Source organism: Bos mutus, chromosome X (genome assembly GCF_027580195.1).
Source record: "Bos mutus isolate GX-2022 chromosome X, NWIPB_WYAK_1.1, whole genome shotgun sequence".
NCBI classification, from domain to species: Eukaryota; Metazoa; Chordata; class Mammalia; order Artiodactyla; family Bovidae; genus Bos; species Bos mutus.
In genome coordinates this window covers 23,433,561-23,457,401 of record NC_091646.1, presented here as the reverse complement: position 1 = coordinate 23,457,401, position 23,841 = coordinate 23,433,561, and positions in this window count along the sequence as shown.

The following is a 23,841-nucleotide window of genomic DNA, read 5'->3' as shown; positions in this document are numbered from 1 at the left end:
TCATCAATCCCCACTTGGGCATGTCATGTTCTCTGGCAGTGTCCAGCCAGCCAGGTGCAGGAGCAGAGAAAGGAGAGCTGTTGTATTAGGGCCACAGTTGGGATTTTGTATAATGAGTATTGTATCAGGACAAGGACAAGGGAGGTAGTAGTATGGCATGACAGATGTTGAATAGATGGACCACGGATACTGGATTCAATGGTAAAGATCAGGATTTGGGAAAAAAAGATAGTGCAAAGGGAGGGTGGGGGTAGAGGTTGGAAGTAGGCAGAGTTGAAGCCAATTTACTGTGAGGTTGTGGTGCTAAGAGGTTCAGCAGTGATTTCCATGACATCACTATATCCTCGTCCTCTTTCTGTCTTCATGGTCACTCATTTACAGTCTCTTTTATTGAACCTTCTTTCTTCAACTGCCCTTTAAAATAGTCATATCTCCAGGACTCTGTCGCCATACTGGACCTCTCTACTTGGCTATCCCACAAGCCCTTCAGATCCAGCACAACAGATTTGTCCAGCTCATTCTCCTACCCACCTCATATTTAGTCTTCTTCCAATGTATTGAGCCTTACTTTACAAACTTAATTTACATAAGAACACTCAAATTTTAAAGATGATATAACTGAGGCTCTGTTTACACAACTTGCCCAGTTTCTAAGTCTGCTACAATAGTCAGGGCTGGGATTTGAGCCTAAGTCTGGCTGACTGAAAATCCCATCCTCCATTCATGAGTGCCCTTTGATAATTTTGGAATTTTCTATGCCGTACTTACAAGGCTCTGTCCTGCTCAGTGGAACCACTATTCACCATGTTACCTAAACCAGAAACCTGAGAGTTATGCTCATCTCTTCTTCCTCAAGACCTCTCCCCATGTAATATAATCTCCTCCATTACTAAGTCCTGCTGATTTTACCTCATAATACCTTTGAATCCATCCACCTCCCTCTATCTCCACCACCACCTCTCTAGTCCAAACCACCTGGACAGCATTCTTGTTTGGACTCCTCCACCCATTGTCCACATACAGCCAGAGATGTGCTAACAGAGCACAAGTCAGAGCAGATAACTTCCCTTAGTGCCTAAAAGATTAAGGCCACTTTTTATGTGACGTAAAAGATTCTATATTATCCTCAACAACCTCATCTCTGGCTCTGTTCTTTCTTAAACAGGGCACTCAGGGATTCAGTGATTCAGCATCTGAAGTGTATACCACTAATGAGGTCTCTTTAAGAAAAAGAATACAAAATTAGGTAGGAGACTCTGGGGCGGGATGGGGGGCAGGCCCTGCAAGTGAGGAACCCTGAAGCTTAAAATTCATTAGCATCACATAAAATCAACTTCTAAGAAGAGTCACCAGTTTGGTAAAAGCACCATGCTGCTTCATATGCTTGCTACCTTGACAAACGTGTCTCCCTACTTGAAATGTCCCTTCCCTGCTTTTACCTAGCAACTTATGCTTTGCCAGTGGTGTGCTGGAACCAGATCACAGGCTCAAGAGAGCTGATTGTTAAACAGTAATTTTGTGAACTGGTTTTTAAACACAGCCATTACTCAAAGTTTAATTAAATAAATTTCCAATTAAGTAAACTATATTAAAAGTAAAGGTAATAAATACTCAAAACTCATCACTTCCTAATTATTTTTCCACACTTTATTGTTATCTGTGTTTGTGATGCTATCTCCATCCATTGCATCTATGTGGTGGAAATAGCCTATAAATATGTGCCACAGTACATCTCTTCCCAGCTCTGCATTCATGGACTTCACACTGATAGCTTAAAGTGGGTGGAAGTATTTACAGCACAGAAATCAGCAAATGCCACAAGTCAAGACTTGGTTTTCCCTAGAGAGCCAATTGTAAAGTATTTACCAGCACACCAGTGTTATAACCCAACTCAAGGAGCACCTCTGTGCAGCCTGCTCTGATTCTCTCCTCCTTAGATGCACGTGTGCACACGCATGTACACACACAAACACACACACATACCAGTTGATCACCACACCCCTCCTATACCCCATGATAGCATTTTAACATACTCTATTTCAAGAGTTGGTTTAATTAAAGGCAGGTACTATGTTTTTCCAGTAGTCATGTATGCATGTGAGAGTTGGACCATAAAGAAGGCTGAGCGCCAAAGAATTGATGCTTCTGAACTGTGATGTTGGAAAAGACTCTTGAGAGTCCCTTGGACTGCAAGGAGATTCGACCAGTCCATCCTAAAGGAAATCAGTCCTGAATATTCATTGGAATAACTGATGCTGAAGCTGAAACTCCAATACTTTGGCCACCTGATGTGAAGAACTAACTCATAGGAAAAGACCCTGATGCTGGGAAAGATTGAAGGCGGGAGGAGAAGGGGATGACAGAGGATGAGATGGTTAGATGGCATCACTGACTCAAAAGACATGAGTTTGAGCAAACTCTGGGAGATGGTGAAGGACAGGGAAGCCTGGCGTGCTGCAGTTCATGGGGTTGCAAAGAGTCAGACATGACTGAGCAGCTGAACAAGAACAACTATGTTTTATCCATCTTTGTATCACAAATGCCTCACACATTGTAAGGACTCAATAAACGTTGGTTGAGTTTCTGGATTCAGTTTCTTCTTATGTCAAATGAGAATACCTGCTCTCCCTACCACATGCAGACCTTACAAGGACAATTGAAATACTAGACATGAAGGCACGTTGAAGGAAATAGTGAAAAGTGTCCTACAAGTGCAGGGTATTATTTTCACATGTTCATATAGTTTAATGAGTTTCTATCATAAAACACCTGTTGAAACATATAATTCTAGCTTTTCCTTGTTCTCTTGAAAGATTTTCTGACATTTAACCCCTGGGCTCCCTGGGCCTCTTTGAATCTTTCTGGTGTGAGAGTCAGGAGAAATTGCTTTGTTTTTAACAAAGCTGACTATAAAGTATGTTCCTATAAAGTTGATTTTGGAAACCTACAAAGAAAATGATAAAAATCAGAGATATATTGCCATTGAGGGAAAAATCCCAGTTGACATTTAAGGACCCAAAATGATAAAAGGTATCAAAATAGATTAAACCACTTTACCCAAAACTCTCTTTTTTGGTATCCTATTTCATTTTTATTTGTCTTATTTAACAGGTTCAAATATATAGTTTACTATGTGTCAGACACTATTCTAAGTGCTTTACAGATATTAACTCATTTAATTTTCATCAATCACTCCTTTTCATTTTTTAGTATTCATAGTAACAACTAACATTTATTGGGTGCTTGCTATGGAGCAAGAATTTGCTAAATTTTTATGTCTTATTATTCATGAAAACCTCACATTAGCCCTCATTATCTCCACTTAATGGAAAAATGAACTGAAACTCAGGGTGTTAAAAACCGTCCCATATTCTCCTTGTATAGATAAGGATACTGGGTCACAGAGGTTAAGTAAATTCCCCAAGGTCACACACTTTGTTCCACTCTGGGTCATTTCTGGACCATAACCTCATGATTCTGACTTTACTCTTGCAGCCCCTAAACCCACTCTTCCCTTCTTCTCCTATGTGGATATTTACCAGATAATGATCACATCATCTCCTACTATGTTGGGCAGTAATAGCAAACTATATCAGTATGCACTGTGACATGAGTCTGGCTTTCAGCCAAGAGAGCTGAATTTGCTCTGCCACTAACCAGCTGTCACATTTGGGGAGCCCCAAAACCCAGTAGGACAGAGAAGGCTTCAGCATGGCACCAATAATGCAGCCAAGAATTGCCTGCTGTAGTGGGAAGCCCCTTGAGGAAGGATGCGGCTACTCCCAGCACAGTGTTACAGAAGGTTGCAAGCCTGGCTCCAGGGCTCTTCCCTTTCTCACCCTTGGAGGACTGCCTTGACCACCAGACCTGTGCAAGAAACAGGGTCATTGGAAACTGTATCCACTCCCTCACTTATGTCCTTGATCCCACACCCTTTGTACTGAGTATTTGATGGTTCTGCTGCTACTGCTGCTAAGTCGCCTCAGTCGTGTCCAACTCTGTGCTACCCCATAGACGGCAGCCCACCAGGCTCCCCCGTCCCTGGGATTCTCCAGGCAAGAACACTGGAGTGGGTTGCCATTTCCTTCTCCAATGCATGAAAGAGAAACATGAAAGTGAAGTCGCTCAGTCGTGTCCGACTCTTAGCGACCCCATGGACTGCAGCCTACCAGGCTCCTCTGTCCATAGGATTTGCCAGGCAAGCGTACTGGAGTGGGGTGACATTGCCTTCTCCGTTTGATGGTTCTAGAGCAAACCAAACATGCAACTTCAGGCCAGTGTGAGTTGATACTGTGATTAATATAATCCTAGGTCTTTGGACCACAATCAGCTTTCATGGTCTGACCTATATCAGATCTCCTGGACAAGTTATTCAACAGCTCTGAGTCTCAACTTTTCCATTTCTAAACATATGAGTCAGTGCTATGTTGTAGAAAGAAAAAAAGAGTTCTGTGTAAGACAAGATTTTTCATTCATTCATTCACTAAAGCAATGTTTATGGAGTGTCCACTCTGTGTCAGTCACCAAGTCAGGCACTGGAGACAGAGAGATGAACAAGACTGATATTGGGTAGTCCCAGCCCTTACAAAGTTTACCTTCTAGTTGGGAAAATAGGCAAGGAATGAGCAAATAAGCAAATACTATAAATTTGGATAAGCGTCACACGGTAAACACTGTGATAGAAATAGTGTGTGGAGATGGGGGTAGAGGCAAGTTTACTTTTCACAGAATATCAAGTAAAGTTTCTCTCAAGTGGCATTTAATGCAAATCAAAACTACAATGAGGTACCAGCTCACACCAGTCAGAATAGCCATTATTAGAAAGTCCACAAACAAACTCTGGAGAGAGTGTGGAGAAAAGGGAAGCCTCCTACACTGTTGGTAGGAATGTGAACTGGTGCAGCCACTATGGAAAACAGTTTGGAGATTCCTTAAAAAACTAAAAATAAAGAATTCCCTGGGGGTCCATGGTAAGAACTTTGAGCTTTCACTGCCAAGGGAGTGGATTCAATCCCTAGTTGAGGGACTAAGATCTCACAAGCCATGAGGCATGGCCAAAAAGAAAAAAGAAACTAAAAATAGAGTTGCCACATGATCCAGCAATCCCACTCCTGGGCATAAATCCAGACAAAACTATAATTTGAAAAGATATGTGCACCCCTGTGTTCGTGGCAACACTATTTACAATAGCCCAGACAAGAAACAACCTAAGTGTCCATCAACAGCTGAATGGTTAAAGATACGGTATAGACAGACAGGAGACTACTACTCAACCACAAAAAGGAGTGGAATAATGCCATTTGCAACTACACGCATGGACCTAGCGACTATCATACAAAGTGAAGTAAGTTGATAGAGAAAGACAAATACCATATGATATCACTTATATGCGGAATCTAAAATGAACTTATCTATGAAATAGAAACAGATTCACAAACATAGAGAACAGACTTGTAGCTGCCAAGAGGGGTTGGAGGAGGGATGGACTGGGAGTTTAGGATCGGTAGATGCAAACTAGTACATGTAGAATAGGTAAGCAACAAGGCCCTACTATATAGCACAGGGAATTATATTCAATAACCTGTAACAAACCATAATGTAAAAGATCATGAAAAATAATACATATATATGTATAACTGAATCACTTTGCTATACACCAGAAACTAACACAACATTGTAGGTTAACTATGCTTCAATAAAATAAAATATCAAAAATTAAATAAATAAAAATTGAAAAGCAAAAAAAAAAAGGCAGTATTTAATTTTTTATTATTTTAATAGATTTGTGACCTTGGCCAAAATTACAGTAAGCTAAAAAAATACAACAGGTAACTGCTCTGAATCTCAATGGGTGTAACTCCTACTTCCCAGGATTCTTGTGATGATCCAGTGAGATAATATGTATAAAACAACCAGCACATAGTAAGCACCCTATGAATGTTCATTCCTTTTCCCTTCTAGCTTGAGCAATTGATATTTTCCATCCTGAAAATTGCTTAAGATCACACAATCTGCTTTGGCAGGTATTTACCTATCTAGTTCAACAGTCAGGATTTCAGTGGACAAACCAAGACATCCGGAAATTAGCAAAAATAATATGCACTTACACTTTAGGATTGAATCTAGACGCTTTCAATTTAGGGTTTCCCCATCATGAAGTCTGGATAATCCTTCCTCTAAAATAACCAGCTGTCTGAGACTTCCTTGGTGGTCCGGTGGTTGAGACTCCATGCTTCTAATGCAGAGGACTGTGGCTTCCATCCTTGGCCAGAGAACTAGATCTTGTATGCTGTGCAGCCAAAAATAAATAAATAAATAATCAGCTGTCCAAGCAATGAATTAATGTCCTGTAATTTTCCAAACTGTCTCCAGCCAGACTTCCCTATCACTGACTTAACCTTCAACAAAAAGTTACGGGAGATACCCACTACTGGATCCTTGTACTACCCAAGGATCTGGCTCCTTGATTTCTCTGTAGGGTGAAACAAACCTTTAATAGGGAAAGGAGGCTGTGGTTCTCACCTTACAGGTGAAGGACTAGCAGAGTTTAATTTTGATGCCCAAGGGCACATAGCAAATTTACTAGCAAGCTCAGACCAGAATTCAATAGTGGCTTTGCCATTATTTTCTTGCTTAGACTAGTCCTTGCCTAGGGTGATGATTAAAAAATCAATTCAGCAGAGCTAAAACCCCTACTGACTGGTCATCCCATCACAAGACATACACACACTAATTGACAGAGTGATGTTGGTTTTGTCAAGAATGATGTGATGATTTGCGGCTGACACTCACTATCTTACAGAATCTATACTTAGAGCTAAGATGGAGATTATTATACAATAGGCCAGTCCCCTGAAGGTCACTTGGTAGAACCTCACTTGACCACACTTTAAGAACACAGTGCTAAACACACACACACACACACACACCCCACCACCACCAAAGTAGTCAAACTTTTTTAAAGAAGTGCTCATTGTTAATAATGTACCCACAAGTAAAAGTTTAAACCATGTTTCAGTTACAGCCTGAAATGTGGGGAAGATCACACTGTTGGGCCAGGAAGAAAGGAGGTGAAAGTTGCTCAACCTGACAAAGCAAAAACAATGTTCTTGGTTTCTGATTTAAGATATTTTTCATATTCAAGAAAGAATTGCTGTTTATTCAAATACTGCTTCCAATTATCAATATTAAAGAAGATAAATCTCTAACTTAAATTTTGTCTGAATCAACCATGGTATAACACAAATCAGGACCTAAAACCCTGGGGAAATTATGAAGTTTTCGTCTTTAGAAAAATTACTGATGATATGCTTTTACCCTTAAACAAGTATGCTGCTGTGCTGTGCTAAGTCGCTTCAGTTGTGTCCAACTTTTTGCAGCCTCATGGACTGTAGCATGCCAGTCTCCTCTGTCCATGGGATTCTCTAGGCAAGAATACCAGACTGGATTGCCATGCTCTCTTCCAGGGGATCTTCCAGACCCAGGGATCAAACCCGTGTCTCTTACATCTCTTGCACTGGCAGACGGGTTCTTTACCACTAGCGCCACCTGGGAAGCCCAAAACAGGTATACTTATTTCCAATTGTTTTCAATACAGTCAGTCTCCAACCTAAAATTTAAGAGCCCTGTCAAAATTAAAATAGCATACTTATGCATTAAGTTAAACTATGGCTGTTTTCAAATTATTCAATGCAGAAACCATGGAGTATGCTTGAAATAAATTAGAAGCAATGGCTGTAACAGTGTTTCCCAAGTTGATGCTTTTGAGCAGCTCCTAGAAATAGCGCTAGTAATATCCCCGGTTTGGTAGCCAAAGCAATTTAAGCAAATTAGAGATGCTTAAGCTTTTGTCAAATGACCGTACTAAAATCAAATTTGATACACTTTAAAAACCAATATTATAGATAGTAATTATAATTGCTTCCAACAAGTCAATTGAAAAACCATCCCAGACCTCCAACATAGTGTCTAAATAGGATTGTCCTTTAAGCACAATTCTACATAAATTACTCAAAGCAACAAAAGAACAGAAGTCACTGTAAAACAGATGCCATTTGATACTTTGTTTCTTCTAAAGCATTCAAAGTGTTCTGGCTTATAGTCAAAGTAATCTATGGCTGGAAAAATTCTTGGAGAAAAAGAGGAATTACTGGAATATGAAAGAACCTGCACTTTACCATGAAACAATGTTATGGTTCCTGAAGTGAACTTGCTTTTCCTTTGTCTTGTTAAAAAAAATATGGTGAATATAAGTCATGAGGATATTTTCTCGTATGTTCCTATAGAAGACAGGCTACATAAAGCTGTTTGGGTATTATCCAACACAAGACCAGATGTTCTTAAGTGAAAATGGTGTGAAATTGGGATACACAGCAAATGTTGATCTCTATGACACCACTTTGCTCTGCTTTTTCTTCGGCCCTCAGCTTGGCTGCATGCTCTTTTTTCATCAGCTCTTTAAATGACTGTCCTCAGCACTCTCTGCTCTCCTCATTGCTAAGGCTTTAATGGATGGGCAGAGCCAGATCTGTGTCCTCTGCTCTAGTCCCGCTCTCCCCATCTCTCCCTGGATGTCCCAAAAACCTCCTAAACTCACTTGTACAAAAGTGATCTTGTTGTCTTTCTCCATCACGTCCACCAGCCCCGCATCATTTCCCACAACCTTTTACCTATTGCCACTACCTGCTGTTCCTCTGTATTTCAGCTGTGCTTGCCAGGATTTCGGGAGCCACTCCAAAAAAAATTCAAGAAGTAGGGATAAAGTGTGTGGACTTTGGAGTTAGGATACTCCAGATGCAGTCACATTCTAATTAGAGAAACTATCAGCAAGATTCTCCCACTTCAGTTCAGTTCAGTTCAGTCACTTAGTCGTGCCCAACTCTGTGACCCCATGGACTGCAGCATGCCAGGCTTCCCTGTTCATCACCAACTCCCAGAACTTACTCAAACTCATGTTCATTGATTCGGTGATGGCATCCAACCATCTCATCCTCTGTCATCCCCTTCTCCTCCCACCTTAAATCTTTCCCAGCATCAGGGTCTTTTCAAACGAGTCAGTTCTTCACATCAGGTGGCCAAAGTATTGGAGTTTCAGCTTCAGCATCAGTCTTTCCAATGAATACTCAGGATTGATCTCTCCTTTAGGATGGACTGGTTGGATCTCCTTGCTGTCCAAGGGACTCTCAAGAGTCTTCTCCAACACTACAGTTCAAAAGCATCAATTCTTCGGTGCTCAGCTTTCCTTATAGTCCAACTCTCACATCCAAACTCTCACATCATTTTCTTATAGTCCAACTCTCATATCCATATGGAGTCCATAGCTTTGACTAGATGGACCTTTGTTGGCAAAGTAATGTCTCTGCTTTTTAACATGCTGTCTATGTTGGTCATAACTTTTCTTCCAAGGAGCAAGCGTCTTATAATTTCACGGCTACAGTCACCATCTGCAGTGATTTTGGAGTCCAGAAAAATGAAGTTGCTCACTGTTTCCATTGTTTCCCCATCTATTTCCCATGAAGTGATGGGGCCAGATGCCATGATGTTAGTTTTCTGAATGTTGAGTTTTAAGCCAACTTTTTCACTCTCCACTTTCACTTTCATCAAGAGGCTTTTTAGTTCCTCTTCACTTTCTCCCATAAGGGTGGTGTCATCTGCATATCTGAGGTTATTGATATTTCTCCCGGCAATCTTGATTCCAGCTTGTGTTTCTTCCAGTCCAGCATTTCTCATGATATACTCTGCATATAAGTTAAATAAGCAGGGTGAGAAAATACAGCCTTGACGTACTCCTTTTCCTATTTGGAACCAGTCTGTTGTTCCATGTCCAGTTCTAACTGTTGCTTCCTGACCTGCATACAGATTTCTCATGAGGCAGGTCAGGTGGTCTGGTATTCCCATCTCTTTAAGAATTTTCCAGTTTGTTGTGATCCACACATTCAAAGGCTTTGGCATAGTCAATAAAGCAGAAGTAGATTTTTTTTCTCCCACTTACTAATTCCATATAGAGTCTGGCCACTATAATCAGGCAGGATTCACAGCCTATATCACCTACTTGCAAGCTGTGTCACCTTGGGCAAGTTATCTAACCTTTATGGGCCTGATTTTCTTCATCTGTAAGACAGAGATAATACAGACGTATTGCATGCAATACAAGGACCGGTACATAGTAACCACTCAGTAAATATTAGCCATTATTTTAGTTGTCTACATTCTTCCCTCATCCAATCATGTTCTCCTTCCAATATTTTATTGTAAAAACTCCTGAACATGAAGAAAAGCTCAAAGAATTGTACATTGAACATGCACATCCTTATCACCTAAGTTCTACTATTGTTAACAGCTGGCTATACGTGAACCGTGAACTTCCTGATGTTCAAGCTGGTTTTAGAAAAGGCAGAAGAATCAGAGATCAAATTGCCAACATCCACTGGATGATGGAAAAAGCAAGAGAGTTCCAGAAAAACATCTATTTCTGCTTTATTGACTATGCCAAAGCCTTTGTGTGGATCACAATAAACTGTGGAAAATTCTGAAAGAGATGGGAATACCAGACCATCTGACCTGCCTCTTGAGCAATCTGTATGCAGGTCAGGAAGCAGCAGTTAGAACTGGACATGGAACAACAGGCTGGTTCCAAACAGGAAGAGGAGTACATCAAGGGTGTATATTGTCACCCTGCTTATTTAACTTATATGCAGAGTATATCATGAGAAACGCTGGACTGGAAGAAACACAAGCTGGAATCAAGATTGCCGGGAGAAATATCAATAACCTCAGATATGCAGATGACACCACCCTTATGGCAGAAAGTGAAGAGGAACTCAAAAGCCTCTTGTTGAAAGTGAAAGTGGAGAGAGAAAAAGTTGGCTTAAAGTTCAACATTCAGAAAATGAGGATCATGGCATCCGGTCCCATCACTTCACGGGAAATAGATGGGGAAACAGTGGAAACAGTGTCAGACTTTATTTTTGGGGGCTCCAAAATCACTGCAGATGGTGTCTGCAGCCATGAAATTAAAATATGCTTACTCCTTGGAAGGAAAGTTATGTCCAACCTACATAGCATATTCAAAAGCAGAGACATTACTTTGCCAACAAAGGTCCGTCTAGTCAAGGCTATGGTTTTTCCTGTGGTCATGTATGGATGTGAGAATTGGACTGTGAAGAAGGCTGAGCGTTGAAGAATTGATGCTTTTGAACTGTGGTGTTGGAGAAGACTCTTGAGAGTCCCTTGGACTGCATGGAGATCCAACCAGTCTATTCTGAAGGAGATCAGCCCTGGGATTTCTTTGGAAGGAATGATGCTAAAGCTGAAACTCCAGTACTTTGGCCACCTCATGCGAAGAGTTGACTCATTGGAAAAGACTCTGATGCTGGGAGGGATTGGGGGCCGGAGGAGAAGGGGACGACAGAGGATGAGATGGCTGGATGGCATCACTGACTCGATGGACGTGAGTCTGAGTGAACTCCGGGAGTTGGTGATGGACAGGGAGGCCTGGCGTGCTGCGATTCATGGGGTCGCAAAGAGTCGGACATGACTGAGCGACTGAACTGAACTGAACTGATATTGACTTTATTGCATGTCTATCCATCTATCCATCCATCCATCCATCAGTCCACCTTAACTTTTTAAGCTCTTCAAAGTAAGTTGCAGCTTCAGTTAACTCTATCCCTAAATGCTTTAGCATGCTTGTCATTAACTAGAGTTTAATACTTAATTCCTTTTTTAGATAAAATGAACATGTAGTGAAATGAATGAATCTTAAGTATATGTACTTTGATGAGTTTTGACAAATGCACACACCTGTGGAACCCAAACCCCTGTCAAAATATAGAACATTTGCATCACCCTAGAAGGTTGTTTCATGCCGCTTCATACCTGGGATGCCCCTACCCTTTCAAAAGGCAGTCACTGCTCTGATTTTTTTTTTCCTTGTCAGAGATTAGTTTAATCTAGTCTAGAATGACATATGAATGGAGTAATACAGGATGTACTCTTATCCTCAATCTTTTTAATGGTGGTAAACTTGATGTCAAAAAAACCTCCCTGTTGTTCTGATTTGCACTAATTACTACTGAGGATGAACTCCTAAAAAGTTATCACTTAGGAATTCTTTTACATTCATTTTTCTATTGCCTTAGACTCTGCAGACAGTAGGGTAGAGACTTGGTTCTTGGTTTATCAGATGTGAAAACTTGGACAAATTACTTGACCTTCCTGAGCTTCAGTTTCTTCATCTCTAATATGGACATAATAATTGATTTATCTTATAGAACCTTATAGGATTGTAAAAATTATGAGATACTATACCTAAGACACAGAAATTGTTCAATGAGTGTCAGCTATTATTATCAAGTGTTTCATTTGGATTAAGAATAATTACTGTGCTCTTCCTTCCATACCCACATAGCTCATACCCTCATGACCTCCTCCTCTCTACTCAATTGTCACCTCATCAGTGACAACTCCCTTGATTGTCATATTTTAACACAGCAACCAACCCCAACACTGTTTCCCCCACCTTGCTGTACTGGGTTGAACTGTGTTCCTTCAAAAGATATGTTCAAGTCCTAATACCTATACCTGTAAATGTGACTTTTTTCGGAAATGGAATCTTTGCAGATGTAGTCAAGTTGAAATCAGGTCACACTGCATTAGGGTAGACCCTAAGTCCAATTACTGGTATTCTTGTAAGAAACAGAGAGACACATAGAAACACACAGGAACAGTATCATGCAACAATAGAGGCAGAGATTGGAGTAATGTGTCTACAAACCAAGGACTGAGGGCAACCACCAGAAGCCAGGAAGAGACAAGGAAGCATCACCCCCTGGAGCCCTCAGAGGGCCTGCCAACACTTTGATTTTGGACTTCTAGCCTTTAGAACTATTAAAGAATAAATTTCTGTGGTTTTAAGCCACCGAGTTTGTTACAGCAGCCCTAGCAGATGAACAAATTCACTTATTTTTCTGCATATCACTTGCCATCTGATATAATAATTATTTTGTTTATTATCCATTTCCCTGACTAAAGGATCCATTAGAGCAGGGACTTTTTCAATACTTATTAATGTTGTCTGTGTCAGGTCTTAGTTATGGCTCATGGGATCTTTCTCAATGTGGCACGCAGGCTTAGATGCCCTGAGACATGTGGGATCTTAGTTCTTCAACCAGGGATTGAACACACATCCTTTGCACTGCAAGGCAGATTCTTAACCACTGGACCACCAGGGAAGAGGTACTTTGTTTTGTTCATAGTGATTCCCTAGCACTAAGAGGGTATCTGACATAATAGATCCTCAATAAACGTTCATGGAAGGAAGGAGGGAGGAGGGAGGGAAGCAGGGAAGGAGAAAGTTGGTTTACTATTCATATATAATACACTATTATATACTATTCATATGTAATACAACATATAAAACATTATGAGTTTATCTTCTGCTTTTTAATTTTCAGATGATTTTTGATGTGAAGTTTTTGTGTTCAAATTCATCTTTTTTTAGTGGTTCCTTGTCATCAATATTATTCTTAAAACAGCTTTTCTCAATCTCATGACTGAGCTTTTCTCACCTTATTTTCTTAGTACTTTATAGTTTAATTGTTTTGTTATGAAAATTTTAAATATAAAGAAAAGTAGGGAGAATTAGATAATGTGCAGTTTCATTTTTTATATTCAGCTCTTTATCCATCTGGGGTTTATTCTGATGAGTGGGATCAGAGTTTTAGCTGTTATTTCATTTCAGGTTTTCTCAAAATAATTAACCAACTTTTACTGACTAACCTATCTTTTCTTTCCCAATTTGAAATGGCACCCTAATGACCATCTAAATACTTATATATATATTTCAATCAGTAGAACAGCAGAGAAATCTCAGCAACAGGCATCTATTTTTAATCTTAGCATCACTTTTATTTTTTCCTAGCATCACTTTTAAAATGCTACTTTCTAAGTTTTAATATCTGTTAAGTTCTCCTTCATGACTCCTTTTCCTCCTCACCATTTTTTTAAATTTTTTATTTATTTATTTTAATTGGAGGATAATTACAATATCGTGGTGGTTTTTGCCATACATCGACATGAGTCAGCCATGGGTGCACATGTGTCCCCCGATCCTGAACCCCCCTCCCACCTCCCTCCCCATCCCATCCCTCTAGGTTGTCCCAGAGCACCAGCTTTGAGTGCCCTGCTTCATGCATCAAACTTGCACTGGTCATCTATTTCACATATGGTAATATACATGTTTCAATGCTATTCTCTCAAATCGTCCCACCCTAGCCTTCTCCCACAGAGTCCAAAAGTCTGTTCTTTACATCTCTGTCTGTTTTGCTGTCTTGCATACAGGGTTGTCATTACCGGCTTTCTAAATTCCATATATATGCTTTAATGTACTGTATTGGTGTTTCTCTTTCTGACTTACTTCACTCTGTATAATAGACACCAATTTCATCCACCACATTAGAACTGACTCAAATGTGTTCTTTCTTACAGCTGAGTAATATTCCATTGTGTATATGTACAACAACTTGCTTATCCATTTGTCTGCTGATGGACATGCTTCCATGTCCTGGCTACTGTAAACAGTGCTGCAGTGAACATCGGGGTTCATGTGTCTTCCCTGTGTATTCTTACAGATGAACTTCAGAATCATCATGAAGTTTGGAAACTGGTTGGAACTGTGTTAGATTTATCCATGTATTTATAGAAGAAAGCTGCCACTACCTCTGTGCTGGGGCTGCTGTCCTGACTCACATCTTCACCTCCTGCTTAGCCTACTAGCCACCTTTGGGCCCAGTACTCTCCAAGCCAGCCTCTATGCTGCTGTCAGAGAGGTCTTACTAAATGGGCAAATGAGGGTCACTTCTCTGCTTAAAACTTTTAAGTGACTTCCCTTTCCATTCAGGACAAGGTTCTGTGATCTAGCCCCAACTTACTTCTCTCCTCACATGGGCCAGCCATTCTGAAGAAGAACCTCCATCTGCTCTCGTCTTTTTACATAAACCACTCTGCCTAAAAAGACCCTTCACTGACCTTCTTGCCTACCTCCCCTCAGGCCCCCTTTCCTGAGGCCCCCTGGGAAGCACTACCTGATCCAGCCTGGGTTTCACGTCCTCTTCTCTGCCTCTGGACATCTATCTTGGCACTCAACATATTGGTCCCTAATTGCTTATTTATCAAAACCTTGAGCAAGTCACTTCCTCCTGGGCTTCAGTCTCCCCACTTAAGAATAAAGCTGGACTATGATCTATATGCTAGCAAATTTGGAAAACTCAGCAGTGGCCACAGGACAGGAAAAGGTCAGTTTTCATTCCACTCCCAAAGAAAGGTAGTGCCAAAGAATGTTCAAACTACCACACAATTGCACTCATTTCACATACTAGCAAAGTAATGCTCAAAATTCTCCAAGCTAGGCTTCAACAGTACCTGAACCAAGAACTTTCAGATGTTCAAGCTGGACTTAGAAAAGGCAGAGGAACCAGAGATCAAATTGCCAACATCCACTGGATCATCAAAAAAGCAAGAGAATTCCAGAAAAATATGTACTTCTGCTTTATTAACTATGTTAAAGCCTTTGACTATGTGGATCACAACAAACTGTGGAAAATTCTTAAAGAGATGGGAATACCAGATCATCTCACCTGCCTCCTGAGAAACCTGTATGAAGGTCAAGAAGCAACAGTTAGAACCGGACATGGAACAACAGACTGGTTCCAAATTGGGAAAGGAGTACATCTAGGCTGCATATTGTCTGTCACTCAGATTATTTAACTTATATTCAGAGTACATCATGAGAAACACCAGGCTGGATGAAGCACAACCTGGAATCAAGATTGCCGGGAGAAATATCAATAACCTCAGATAAGCAGATGACACCACCCTTATGGCAGAAAGTGAAGAGGAACTAAAGAGCCTCTTGATGAAGGTGAAAGAGGAGAGTGAAAATGCTGGCTTAAAGCTCAACATTCAAAAAACAAAGACCAATGGCATCTGATCCCATCACATCATGGCAAATAGATGGGGAAACAATGAAAACAATGACACTTTATTTTTCTGGGCTCCAAAATCACTGCAGATGGTGACTGCAGCCATGAAATTAAAAGACACTTGCTCCTTGGAAGAAAAGCTATGACAAACCTAGACAGTCTATTAAAAAGCAGAGACTTGACTTTGCCAACAAAGGTCCATCTAGTCAAAGCTATGGTCTTTCCAGTGGTCATGTATGGATGTGAGTGTTGGACCATAAAGAAGGCTGAGTGCCAAAGAATTGATGCTTTTGAACTACGATGTTGGAGAAGACTCCTGAGAGTCCCTTGGACTGCAAGATTAAACCAGTCAGTCCTAAAGGAAATCAACCCTGAATATTCATTGGAAGGACTGATGCTGAAGCTGAAGCCCCAAAACTTTGGCCATCTGATGCAAAGAGCTGATTCATTAGAAAAGATCCTGATGCAAGGAAAGATTGAAGGCAGTAGGAGAAGGGGACGACAGAGGACAAGATTGTTGGATGGCATCACCGACTCAATGGACATGAGTTTGAGCAAGCTCCAGGTGATGGTGAAGGACAGGGAAGCCCTGCGTGCTATATAGTCCATAAGGTTGCAGAGTCAGACATGACTGAGCGACTGAACAACAGTGATGTATAAGGTAGGATTCTTTCAGCTTAAATTTTATACAGTCCCTTGTTTCAAAGCTAATGTAACAGAATTGCCAAATAGACAACTTCTCAGTCAACATATGTTTGTGCTAATTAAACTGATGCCACATTGACTCTTCTGTCTGGGGAAAATAAATGCCCACACTGATGACCTTAGGAAAAAAAAAACTGAATCAAAGGCAAATCATATACTTGTAGTGCTTCTCCTGAACCTATTGTAAATCTTTAGAAATAAGTAAGCTGTATGTGGTATGTTACTCATTTCCCCATGTGGTGGTTTAGTTGCTAAATCATGTCCGACTCTTTTGACTCCATGGAGTGTAGCCTGCCAGGCTCCTCTGTCCATGGGATTCTCCAGGCAAGAATACTGAAGTGGGTTGCCACTTCCTTCTCCAAATTTTCTCCATAACTACCAATTTAAGTGACCCATTTCCCCTCAAATTCTAAACAAATGACTTAAATGCAAAGCACTTTTAGAATTATTGGAGATGTCTAACAGATTATTTTTATTTTTTAAAGTTTTCATTTTATATTGGAGTATAGTCCATTAACAAGCTCCAGGAGTTGGTGATAGACAGGGAAGCCTGGCGTGGTACGGTCCATGGGGTCGCAAAGAGTCGGACACGACTGAGTGACTGAACTGAATTTTAACAGAGATTATTATTATTTTTTAAACTTTTTATTCTACATTGGGGTATAGTCCATTAACAATGTTGTGGTAGTTTCAGATGGACAGCAACTGATAGTGATAGTTCAGGTGGACTTGGCCATACATACACGTGTCCATTCTTCCTGAAACTCCCCTCCTGTCCAAGCTGCCATATAACATTGAGTAGAGTTCCATGTGCTATACAGTAGGTCCTTTTTGGTTATCCATTTTAAAGATAGCAGTGTGTATATATCCATCCCAAACTATCTCTTCCCCTCATCCTTCCCCTCCAGCAACCAGTTTGTTCTAAGTCCGTTTCTGTTTTGTAATAAGTTTATTTGCATCACATCATTTCCTTTTAGATTCTGCATACACGGGATGCCATTTGACATTTCTCCTCCAAAGGTAGATCAGAATATCTGAAGCTAGCATCACCCAGATCCGCCCTGATTTTAGATGAAGGAACTGAGACTCAAAAGAGGCCAAGTGGTTTACCCCTCAGGAACACAGCCCCTCCACACATGCCCATTAAAAGTGGAAACTGCAATAACTGTCTGCATACTAGCCACCTTTGCTAAAGCACCAGTGAACCACTAGAGACAATAAACTTGCATTATTAAAGCGGAGGTTTGCTGGTGTTAAGGATTATAACAAATAAGCTTTAATCCCCTCTTTTAGTGAGCTACTTTATTAGGGGGGAGGGAGACCTTTGCTTTGCTGCCACATCAAACTTAACTATGATTAGGCACCAACAAAGTAGTAAGCATTAGACAGCACAGGAAATATCTGTAGAGTTCTTTATGCTTGTATAATTGCCTCAAGCATTAGTCACTTTTAAAAAATCACACACTTACTTAATAATGGAAGACAGAATTTACTACCAAGTCTCTTTTCATTAAGATTTCACTTCATCACCAAGAATTAAAATCCATCCCCCAAACCACTACCACCAAAGAAAACATACTGAACCCACATATACTTGAGGTAGACCAACGTTATCATTATTTCCCCTTATGAGGAAACAGAAGCCTTAGGCAAGTAGCTCAATGCTAAGTGCAATTCAGTAAGAGCTCCTCTTCTTGATTAAACTGGACTGTTATAAGGGAAAATTAAAATGGTTTTAAAATTCAAAAATTCCATGGCAACAGGAAACAAACTAAAAATGACACACACACACACCACCTTTCGGTTGTCCGTTATCTCTTTTTGATGAGAAATAAAGACTAAAAGATGACATTTCAAATAGACACCTTCCTTTGTTGACTAGAAACTGACTTTGTGTCCTAGAAACTGAGGTCTTTCATTGTTTTTGAGCAGTAGTTCTCAAAGTGTGGTCTCCAGCCATCACAGCAGTACCTGGATTAGAAATGCAAACCCTCAGGCCTCACTCCAGACCTACTGAATCAGTTTTTGGAGGTAAGGCTGGGGATCTGTATTTTAACAAGTGCTAACATTCAAGAACCACTACAGGATCCAAGCTGCCTTATCTGGGGTGGCGACTGGCTGAATAAACTTAACACTTTCATTGTGTTATTAGTCAATATTCACTTTTTCTACCATGTGATCTGTCTCAAACAGCTCTCAAGGGTAATTTCTGCACAAGGTTAGTCACCCCATAGAACCCTGGGCCCCAAATTCTAATAAGCCCACGTCCAGGTTTCCAACATCTACTAGTCTCCAAAGCAAGGCAGTATTTCTCCATCTCAGTGGCCCTTCCACCAAATGATTTCCTCTGACAGTCCCAAAGTGAGTGGATCAACAAGCTCCCCCTACCCTGTTAAATCTCAAGTGTGCCCAGTTCCTCAAGGGTAGGCGTCCCATTGATCTATAACTTTGCATCTCCCTCATATGGGTAAGCACGGGTACTTAAAATGAGCACATTTTGTCCAGATATGTGTCTGCATCATAAAAATCTTCCAAATTAGGTGTCTTGCTGCTTTCTGCAGATGCACACTTGAAAAGCAGATATGCACAAGTTTCCCTTTAGGACCCCATCTCATCCAACCATGAGATATTTTTTTCTTGAATCTACCAGCATTCTCAATTGTTTGAAAAAGAGTCAATTTTTTCCAGATCTATAAATATCTTTTATTTTGCACATTTACATTTAAATGTCCATTTACATTCAGTAACAATCTGCTCCTTCACCCAACTGCGAAAATACACCTTCTTGATTTCAAATATTTTATTTTAAAAACTGTTACCATTTTTAAAACTCCAGATGTGTTTCAGAACATTTTTTAACTGCAGTTAACTAGAGAAAGGACATCTTACTTAAGTACCAACAGACTGTTGTCAACAAGGGTCCTGCGGTTCGCAGATGGATACCGTGCAATTTTTCTCCTATTATACTAATCAAAATTGCATCGTGATCCACCCGACAACAGCAAAACAGGTCATTTTACAATGATCAAGTATCAGAACTTACAACCTTTAAACATTAAAAGAAGATGATAAATTCCTCATTTCTTCCACAGGCCGGGACAAGTGCAATACTTTATATATAACACAAGCAGTGCAACAAATCCCCACCCATGAATGAATGGGTGCGAAGACTGGAGATTCGTGCGAAGACTGGAGATTCGTGAGAAGGTAGGGCCGCAGAAGAAACACAGTATCACAATCAGTTTTGCATGGATTTGCACAGCCATATATCCACACGCTGAAATGCAAACCAGCAAAACTAACTGTAAGTAGCAGTGTCTTTGAATGTTCTCAGCATCAGCAAGAGCCGTTATCCAAGAGTACTGGAAGTGCCCACACTACAGTAGAGCGCTGCCAAAACTACCTGCACTGTGAGCACTTTGGTACTACTGGGACCTGATCTTATGCTTTGATACCAAAAAACGTGTGCTGCACACCACCCTCACCCCTCTGCTCCCAACAAACAAGGACAAAACCAAAGACAAACCTTTGAAAGGCGTCCTATGCAAATTATCAGTCAAGGTATATTTTCCAATGCTGTATGTCAGGCAGCCTGTGCCAGAAGGAGCATTTAGGGCAGTAGATTCTGAGCTGCTTCACTAACTGCACTAGATGCACCTTAACACAAGAGACACGTTCTGGGAAACAGCTCCAAAGCACCGACAGCTTCCTTCTGCACAAACTACAGGTCTCAGTAGCCATTGATTAAATCACCATGGTAATGTAAGAAGTGCTTGCATTGCAGTAGATCTCAAAAAGCTACCTGCACTGTAAGCACTTTTACATGGCCAAGGCCTATTCCTGAAGCAAAAAAGCAAAAGTGTCTTTCGTGAGCTCTTCTTTTCCATCCTCACTGACCTATTCAGACTCACCTGGTTCAAAAAAAAAAAAAGTTAGATACTGAACAAGTCAACTACTAGTTAATATTCCTGAAACAAGCTTTTCTTTGGCTTAGAGAGTCCCAGCTAGGTTTTGGAGTTTCAGCCAAGTCCTGAGAAATATTAATACTCTGAATTATTTACACAGAGTTGAACACAAATAACACTGGCAATTTCAAAAGTCCAATTCTTATGTATAAGCGGATTTCGGACCTCCCCTCTCCATCTTTCCACCAAGAAAACTTGGTATCTGCATCCCAGAAAATGTGCAGGTCCATTACCTCCCTCCACCCCGGTTTTAGAAGAGGTTTATTTAGAGAAAGAAGCATATGAAAATCAGAGTGACTATCCACTTCTTGAGGTAGGGCACCATACAAAAAATGACTGTGAGATTAAATGAACATTCCCTGCCCCCACTCCATTAATAGACTATGAGAGAAATTTTAAAGCTGGTTTAAGAAACGCAGCCTTCCACGCTCTTCACATAATGCACAGATGGCCTAGAGATGTCACATTTTGATCTATTTCAAAGGGCTCTTGTTCTGTTTAAACATTTATGGACCCATTTTCTCCATTAAACCCAAAGAAGGCAGATTAGCTTCTCTTCCCTTCATGTCATTATCGTCCATAAGCAAACCTTCTCCATTCCCAAGTGCTTATCTTACCTAAGAACATGCAGCAAGGAAATGAGCCCCTATTTGAAAAGGGTTCACAGGGTTACTCTACCTCTTCCATGATGGATTAAGTTTTGTCAAAAAAAGAAAAAGAAAAATTCAGAGACTCAGAATCCGTACTATGTTTAACTAGTGAGGGAATTTTAAATGTTGGGCTTCCTTCACGGTATTCCAAACCACTAATCTAATTTTTATAAGAAAACTCCTTAAACTGATGCATAAAAACTACACTTAAATCTAAAAATCTAAATTCTATGGAGAAAGAAGACTAAAATTAGTAGAGAAGAGGACCATTTTTCCTCTTAAATTAGATTTCTCCGCCTGTACTTTTCCCCCTTAAAAAAATACTCCTAAATGGACTCAAAAATGTATTGTATTTGATTCAACTTGGCAACACTGAGCCACACACGGGTCGGAGAGCGCCTGCCGCAATTACTATTTTTCTTTAATGAGCTGTTCATCTGGTATACCTCGCCCGCGATGGACAGCCACTCTCCCACTTCCTTAAAATGTAAAAACACTCCCCTCCCCACGAGGAAAGCCTCCACCTCCGCCTTTGTGCATCCCTCGGGTTCTTCCCGCGCCTCTCACACACTTACCTAGCGCTCCTGTTGAAGTCCGGGAGCCGCCCGCGCGCCCAGAGTGTGCTCCAGCTGCTCACACCACGCGCTCCCGTCCTCGTGCTGCAGCCGCCGCCGCCGAGATTAAAGAGAAAGAAACAAAGCATCATGGGAAACGGAGTTCTCCATTCAAAGCCCCAAAAACGCGCCAAGCCCACGCCTCCCTCCCCCTCCATTCCCGGGTTGGTGGGAGACAAGCCAAGGGGGAGGGGAGTCCTTTTTTCCCCTTCACGTGCACCCCCTCATTCCGCACCCCCAAAGTTCTCCTGGAACCTAAAGGTCAGTGATGGAAAAGAAAAGGCGAGTCGTTTCCCGCGCGCTCCCCGCTACCCCTCAACTGCACTAGGGTACTTTGCTTTTCTCAAGTCCCACCCGCTCCGTCCCCTCCCACCCAGCCAGTCAATTCTCCCCATCAGAGCTGCCCCAACGAAGATTCGCCCCTTCGGCTCCGGCCGCCGGCCCGGGCCACTCCGGCACGGGACCCGGCCCGCGCCCGCCCCTTGCAGGTGGCGCGCGCAGCGATCCCGCACCGGCCACCCCTCTTCCCGTCCCCCGCAGGCGCCCCACCACACACCCTGGGCGGCGCGCGCCACCCGAGCGCTCCGCGGACCCGGCGCGAGCGCAGCCTCCTGCGGAAAGCCCGAGGAGGAAGAGAAGCGAGAAGCGGCGTTCAGGAAATTAATCGGGGCCACGAGTGCCCGCCTCACCCAAAGCGCCCCCGGCCAGCACGACGCGGGGCCACCAGCCGTCCTGCCACCACTCGAGGAGCGCTCCGTCCCCTCGGCCCTCCGTCCGACGCTCTATCCCTGGGAAAAGCCCGCCCCTCTGCCTTTAATAGCCCAGGGAAAAAGCCCGCCCCCGCCCACCCGGCCCGCACAGGAATTAGGAAACGGAACCCCCACCCCGCCAAAGCGAAAACCCCACCGAGTCCCAGTTACCCACGGGCCGAGCGCAGTCGGCATTTTCCCCTCTTTCCCGCGAGCCGAAGTCTTTTAATTAAAGGCGCACCTCCGACGCGGGCGGGCGGCGTCCGGTGCTAGAGCCGGTGCCACTGGCGGCGAGCCCAGGAGGGCGCACTCGCTACCACCTCGTCCGGTCCCGCTCCCGCGGCGCTCGCCCCATCCCCCCACCGGAGATAGACGACGAGGCCCACGGAGCCGTGGGACCGGGGTGTCCCCCACCCGGCGCGCGCATGCGCGCCACCTCGCCGCTAGATTGAAAGTGTTCCTAAGGCCCCAGGAGGAAAGAAATACAGACACAGCATATTCACTCTGTGCACATGTGAAAGTTCTAACCTCTGGCACCTTGTGCTACTGTTGGGAGGGTTTCGCCTTTGCCAGGAGCCCCCCTCACCCAGTAAATCAGGCTTTCTTGGCAGGCATCGTTAACGGTAGCAGCCACCGAGTACACGCACAAATGCAAGGAAGATACGGTGCAATTATCTGGCTTTCTCTTCTCATTCCACAGCTAATGAGAACCAATTGAAGGCCGGCTGCTTAAAGGCCAAAGCCCAAGTACACTCTCTGTGAAAAGTAAGACGACGTCTTAGTTTTTAAGAAGCACAATAAAAATGGAATTAAGCATACCAGACTTTGAACACTGGGCAAAATGCGGTCATCAGACTATACCCACTCCAGGTTCCGGGCGGACCCGGGAGCGGGCAGGGAGCTTGGGAGTGCGGGAGAGTTACAAATCAGAGAAGGGAAAGAACACGCGGATTCCAGAGAGGAAAGCACTGGGACGCTAGCGGGGGATGAGGAAAGGGGTGTGCCAAATGAAGCCGACCTCTCCCTCCCCACTATTGTTACCGCAGGAGATTGTGGCAGCCCAAAGCCCAGACGGGGACAAGGGCGCCATATGATTCTCAACCTGGTGTACAGTAGTAGCTCAGGCAAGCGGATTACAAAAGACTGGCCTCTCCCGGCCCTGGTCCGCGATGGAGTCC